At 36.0% G+C, this 7,579-nt stretch overlaps 1 long non-coding RNA gene across 1 annotated transcript; it reads left to right on the top strand.

Moving 5' to 3' along the window:
- The first annotated feature begins 2,359 nt into the window (after window positions 1-2,359).
- On the top strand, window positions 2,360-6,228 carry LOC306863196. The gene is made up of 4 exons (XR_013783658.1): window positions 2,360-2,649; window positions 3,091-3,120; window positions 3,399-3,442; window positions 4,652-6,228. It is a non-coding gene; the product is annotated as an uncharacterized lncRNA (long non-coding RNA).
- The last annotated feature ends 1,351 nt before the right edge of the window (window positions 6,229-7,579 follow it).

Here is a 7,579-nt window from a genome sequence, read left to right as displayed (position 1 = left end):
TTTTTTTATCCTAAAATGAGTGATCAATCATTGAGACTGACTAAAAATTCTTAGCAATTGCAAATGCGAGGGAATTATAAGGTTTTATAAACTTCTGAAATAGATCAATCAAGAGCGTGTTGTCATGGCTAATGTCTCTTATTTGATCATGATGACTGACAGGATAAATTATGTTGTTTTAGAGTTAGCTGAAAACTCTTGCTTCATCAAAACCTGTTTGACTCGTTCAGAAGTAATAATTCATAACTGACTGTCTTTGGCTCAGCATGAAAAGTTATCAATCAATATTAGCAAAAACGATACAAGTGTCAGTACTTTCAGATGAGTGGCATGATAAATATGGCAATAAGTGATGGAGCTTTTCTCATTTTAAAGCAAAATAAAAATGCCAAACTGTCATTGTGTAGGGTTTCAGTCAAATAATGAAATATAATAGAAAATGCATTTATGCAATGAGTTAAATGATATCACATTTGGTTTGTTGTATAGTGTAAGATTGATATTTTGACATTACTAATCAATGTGCCTTATTGTCTGATGTGGGCAGTCATAACCTTGTGAATAGAAAGCACAGTTTTTGTTTTACCATTGTTTTACTGAATTTTGAGTAAATATTGTGAAGTTTAAAATTACTTCTCAATAAATAATGTTGTTCAAATATGATAACATAACACATACACATACATATACATATATATAGCCATTTTGTATATACATTTTGGCCAGATGGATAGAAAAAAAAATGCTTTGTTCAGCATATGGATGTGTTAACCCAAAAATTCAGTACCGAACTGTAAAAACAGAAATAACAGAATGGAAATATAAATTAAATAACGAACATGGTTCACACCACTACCAAGAGACTGACCCTAAATTTAAACTCTTCATTTTGTGTCATCCTTCTGATGGCCATGGGTTGGAGCTGTAATTGCACAAACAGCAAAACACACACACGTTCGCATCATGGCCTTGTAAGGAGGGGTACAGAGAGTAAATACATATTGATAAGTTGCTGTGGTGGTCCCCAACAGAAGCGGTCCCTCGACGAGTCACAGATTGGAATTCTAATGAGTGGGATTACCAGAGCAACACACTATCCCCAACACACACATACACATCACCCCTGTGTGAGTGCACCACGACACCGGGCTCTGCCCCGTGCGGACGACAGGAAGCCGAGTGCCGGTGAGGAACATACTGACGTTAATTAACAACATCTGACACAGATGCTACGCTTGTACTCGCACAAGAGGTGGTCCGGCACATTATTAAATTCTGGGTTATTTCCTTTCATTTGGCACTCCCATTTCCTCGACTCTCCATTTTTCATCTTCTTGACACACTGTCCTCTCGGTCCATCAGGGATGCAGGAAGCGAACAGGCTTTCGATGCAATTAGGCTTTTCGTTAATTTTCAATAAACTGCTCTTTTGTAGCGTCCTCGCCGTGTTATTTGCACTCTCACCTTCATTCGCTCCAATCTGTTTAAATCTGCGATTTTGAAAATATTGTGACATAAAACCTAACTGTCAGGCCACATATGGTGAGCTTTCAACCTCGGGGTTCCATATGAGATGTACAGCTAGTCTAGAGATAATTGACCTCTGGAGATGGAACTGCTATTGTACAGTAATACTAAAAATGGAGCTGGAACGAGGACAACCTTTCCTGTCAATCCATCGGAAGGTGCTGAAACAAAAGGACCACGGTTGAACTCGTTATTACACCATACCTCTGTAATTAACCCCAACCTTCTACTGTCGTTACACCATGTCAGGGTGAGGAGAGCGATAACATATGTTTAATATCTCCTGAAACTAATCAAGGGACCAAAAACTGAAATAGACGTGTGATTCAACGCGTTTTGTGTAAATGTGTTGATAAGCAGCACATATGTCAAATAAAGATTTGCAGGGATCCAGAAATTTTGAGTGTGTGTGTGTGAAGAGTAGTACTACTAACACTCAAATCAGTGCAGTCTAGGAAACAAAAACGTGCCGACGTGTCTGATCAGAAAAAGGAAAAGAACCCAATGTTACCAATTCTATATGCCTTTTCTCTAAAATGTGCAGTGACCTAAGTTCCCTCTTGCCCAGTCTTGTTAATTACCCTCATACATCACGTCTTAAATGCCACACCGTTTACCAGCTGCGGGTTGGCCATCCTGTGCACGCCGGACCCGCAGAGAGCTGAACTGGCTGATGGAGATGAGATGCATCCTGAGATGAGCGCAGCATCCGGACCGGCGTCACTATGGGAAAGTCACTGCAGAGGTCAGAAAACAATGACTGCTGAAGTGCACCTCTGTGCACTTAAACCTACTAAATGTCTGGAGGTGCATGAAGCTGGCTATAGTGACATTCTGATATGCTACACTGTAAACCCGAACAGTACAACTAACTTATAAAAAATGAGAACACCATAATTATAATCAATTACATAGTTTATTGAACTTAAAACTATAGCATTTTTTGAACAAATGACTTAATTTTAATTTTGCGTTGCTCATCATTTTTGAGTATACATTGCTACTGAAGTGATATTTTTTAAGTATACGGAGTGACGTTCAATGACGTCATCTACGTCAGGACGTACGCCATCGTTCTGACTGACGCTACCAGAAAACATAACCAAGATGGCGGACACTCGTGTGAGTATTTCATGCACATTTTTTAACCATTAACCCCATTGCCATATTTAATTTATTATGTAACGTTAATATTGTAATCAGTTAGTCAGCGGAACCAAGTCAGCAACATAGTTTTGGCCCAGATCCGGTCTATATCTGGCCTGAGTGAAATCCATGCGGGCCAAATGTGAGCCGGATCTGGGCCAACGCTGCTTGCTGTCTGGGAAGTCATAATTTTTTATTCTGTTTTTGTTAAGCGATCTGTTCTGGAAAATGCTTATTTATGCTTGCCTTCAGCTGTTAATGTGCTTGCGGCTAGCTGTAACTTGTATCCATTACGTTAAGGCTAATGACACAAAGTTATATATTGGAAAAATAGTTAATAATAAGAGTTGTGAAAACTAGGTATGGTAGAGACACCGGCAAGCTCGTATTAACAGTTACATATTTTTTGCCTTGTAGGCTAAAGTGGATGCAGAGTCTGTGAACTTTGTAAGTATCCTTTTTTCGTTTACTTAAGATATTTTTAGCAGCTTCACACATAAACCTGCATTGAATATTTATCTAATTTTGTACAGATCAAGTTAGCAAGTGAGTGAAGTAAAATAACGTGTTCAGAGTTTACCACGCAATGTACAAATTGTACAAAACAATGACTGAAAGTCTGAAACATGCTTTGGCCTCATTGGTCGACTTTGTAGCATTTGCCAGATCTAATCCATTATAATCATGAAAACTAAAATGCTGCTATTTTTTGTTTTCCTGTATAGATGTATATTCCCTGTTATTGTGAAGATCTGATTCAATTCCAGTGGTAAGTTACATAACACAATGTAAAGTTAAGGCTAAATTTCTTGGTTTTAAAAAAGTATTCACCCCAATTGTAGGGATAAAAAAATCAATGGAGTGGAAGTGCAAGTTGTGTGCCGTCTAAAAAAACATATTTCGAAAAAACATTTCCTGTGGTAAAGCCAGTGCAGTACGTGTTGGAGTCTGGGCGCACAGTCGTTTATGTCCCAATACTTCAGATGATCCAGGAAATATTCAAACATACTGACATCCTTGACCGAATAAAAGGAAACCAAGGCATCACAAGAAGGTCATTATATGAGCCATAAAGATGGCAAGTATTTCCAGGAGAATACTTTGTTGTCATCTTCAGAACTGTCACTGCCATTGATTTTATACATAGATGATCTAGAAATCGCTAATCCACTTGGGACTTCACGTAAGATCCACAAACTCTGTTCAGTCTATTGGATGTTTGGTGATCTGCCATCTAAATATCGATCTGCACTGCATGTGATTCAGCTCGCAGTCCTATGTAAGGTACCAGATCTTCGCAGCTGTGGCTATCAAAGAGCACTTTCTCCTTTGTTGCAAGACCTTGGCTGCCTTGAACATGATGGGGTTTTTATCGAGTCCCTTGGTCAGTCAGTTCGGGGTACTGTTTCAGTTGTTGTGGCTGATAATCTAGCAGCCCATTCCTTAGCAGGCTTTGTGCAGTCTTTCAGAGCTGGATATGTTTGTAGGTTCTGCAAAGCTACACGAGAAGAGATTCAATCTTCTGCTGTTGGAGATGGCGAATTTACCCCAAGGACAAAAGCCAACCATGATCATGACCTGCAGGATGTTTTACAAGGGGATGGTCACAGTCAGTTTGGTGTCCAAAGAGACTGTGTCTTGAGAGAGAGTTTGCAGTGTTTTCACACAATCACTGGTTTCCCGCCTGATGTCCTTCATGATCTTTTTGAAGGCATTGTTCCAGTGGAGTTGGCCCTGTGTATTATATATTACCTTAATATATATTCAACTTTATTTCACTCTACTTTTGCAAATTCTCTATGTATGTTCTTGTCTAGTTTTTAAATTTGGGCCAATTCTGTGTAAACTGAAAAGGCCTGCCTGGTTAAGTATGATACTATATTAAAGTGATAGTTAACCAAAAAATTCTTATGATATACCTGATGATGTAATTCATTACTAGACATGTTTACAGTTGGACCCTCTTTGTGCATTCCAGGTGGAGGAGTCGGATGAGCCAGACATCACTGGTACCCCTCTTGCCCTTGTGATGGAAGTCACTGAGAACACTGGTCCTGTCTGTTTCAATCCGGCAAGGACCGCTGTTGTGGTGGAAGATGAGTTTGTGCTGAGCGACATCCCCACGTTTCCTGAGGCCTTTGTGTTACTCTTTGGGTTTATGTATGCATTGCATTTGGATTACCCAAGAAAATTGATTCACACCTTCACATTCATCCAGAAAATGCTGATGGGGCTTGATGATGGTAAACCTCTGAAACCCTGCTTACTCAATCTAAAAAATGAACTATTACTTACTTTGTAGGCAAATTCCATCTTGTCTACAAGTGCTGTTTTAAGTGCTTGGATGTTTTCATTGGGTAGGTTGTGTCCTGGCCACCAAATCTATCTTGATTGCACTCTGGGTTTGTTAGTTCCTGCTAAGTAGTTTTGTAAGCGTATGTTGTAGAAAATGTAGTTTAAAGCATTTATACATTTGGTATGTTGTCTTCTGCACCAAATCCACCTCAGTTGCACTTCTACAACAAAAACTTTTTGCAATCAGATTGTATTTTTTTTATTCTAAGGTGTTTTACAAGTGTATATTGTTAAACATGTAGTTTAAACATTTGGTAGGTTGTTACTTTAATATTGTCACTTCCTTTGTTTATCTCAATTTGTTTTATAAGCTAAACATGTAGTTTACAGCATTTTTACATTTGGTAGGTTGTTTTCTGCACCAGATCTACCCCAGTTGCACTCTTACAACAGAAACTTGATTTTTGTTATCAGATTTTGTTTATTTTAAGGTTGTTTACAAGTGTATATTGTTTAATATGTAGTTTAAACATTTGGTAAGTTGTTAGATCTACCTCAGTTGCACTTTACACAATGGAACATGTAGTTTAAAGCATTTAAATGTTTACATTTACGTTTTGTACAATCTATCTCTGTTGCATATTTAATGCAATCAGGTATGTATTATTGTTTGTGTTTTGACTTAATTTATTGTTTTTATTTCCTATAATTTATAATTTTTTAACATTTCTTTTTGGAGGAGCTTTATTTATTTTATTGATTTTATTTATTTTGATTTGCCATGTTGCAAAATAATGGCCATGGGTGTAAAAAATTATAATCAATGTTTTAACAGTTTCTAATTTGATTTGTTACATGTTTACAGAGATTTATATAAACAGTTGTGCAAAATAGACAAAGAATTTAATAGTAAATAAAAACCCTTTAATTATATGTCAACAGTTCTGTGTGTGCTTTTTAGTATTTTGAACTCAAATATGTATCAGGCTATGAGTTATTCAGGAGTTTATTTCTTGAATAAAATATTTTATTTATATAAGTGGTAATTAGTTAAAAACAGTTAGTATTGAAAACATAAAACTTTAGTGTAGCATATGTAAAGTTTTTAAGTACACTGTACTTAAAATTATAAAAAAAGGAAAGAAAAATATTTAAGTTTAGTGTAATTGTAATTTTTAAGTATGTTTACTTAAAAAATCTTAGGTAATCAGTTTCCACAAAAGTTTTGAGTACTCTGAACTAATCGGGTTTTACAGTGTATCTATCAATTGTATTTATATATTAGATGACCTGAAATGTCTGTTTTTGGTCCAACTGGTGAAATTATGTTGCAATACACCATCAGCTTTTGTTCGTGTGCACAAATTAACCATGGCTACTTTTGATTTTGCTACAGAGATGTTAAACAATGAAATGTGAATAATTTGGATAGGTAAATATGATAAATCATTTGAAAATGCCATGAGCTTTCAGCGGTCTGGAAGGCATAAGGGGTGGGGCAGCTGGAACGTTATGCTGCCGCCACCTGCTGGTAATCTCTTTTGATTTCTCCCCCTGTGTGGCCACTTAAAAAACACCCCCAGCCGCCTCTCCCTCTCTCTCTCTCTCTCTCTCTCAGACTCACTCTCTCTGAATTTACCATCAGCAGCCTCAGTAGCCTACAGAAACCGTTGTGAAAGGAAAGGAATTTTATTTATTGTTCACATTCCAATCCGGCTGCAAATTAACCAATGCAAATAAGACATTTTACTTTATACATTCATTGAAATAATTTATATAAATATAGGTTGGTCGCTTATTGTAGAAATGCGTACACTACTATGAGCTATTACATATTTTTAAAGATATTTACAGTGTTTGCAAAACAGCGTTGAATTAGTACAGACCAAACCGATAAATGTACAGACATTACAGCAAAATAAATAGAATGTGCTATCTGTTTTCCATTTTTATACAATTATATTATTTAAGCCATTTGAAATTAAGTTTGGAAATCTTTAATTTACGTTTGCAAACCGCTCACCTTTCGAAATCTGACTGCAGTCATATTTGCATAATGAATTTCGATTGGTCTTCGTTCTTGATTTATTTGCATTCTGGCATTTGATTGGACTTCCTTGTCATTGTAAAACATTATTAAATGAGTGTGATTTGTTTTAGGTAGCCTGTTTTTATAGTAAAATGTAATTGTAATTTTGTCTAAATGTGATGGTGTCAAAAATATGTAGTAATGACTTCAGTTAGGCCATATTTAATTTTACTTATTTTATTTAAAATTGACTAAAATAACTGAAAAGTTTAAAATAAAAATGTGTAGAAATTATGTGAAGGTTGTTTTATGATGTGTATATAGCTAAATGTTATTTTGGCCTCAATTTACCGGAGATTTGAATAATTTTGGTTTCCTGCAGGGAATACAAATGTAAACGAAATGATTAATTTATATCAATTGCATTAATAAAAATTATTTCATAATTCGTTAAAAAATCATATTTTAAAACATATTTTGATTATCTGCTTATCATAACAAAATAACGTGCATGCATTTTGTGGACTTCTGCTTGTTTTAAATGATTTTTGTAAGACGTCGCTCTCAAAATTTCCCACCATA

This window comes from Barbus barbus (genome assembly GCF_936440315.1).
Source record: "Barbus barbus genome assembly, chromosome: 44".
Classification (NCBI taxonomy): domain Eukaryota; kingdom Metazoa; phylum Chordata; class Actinopteri; order Cypriniformes; family Cyprinidae; genus Barbus; species Barbus barbus.
This window is presented reverse-complemented; position numbering and strand designations above follow the sequence as displayed.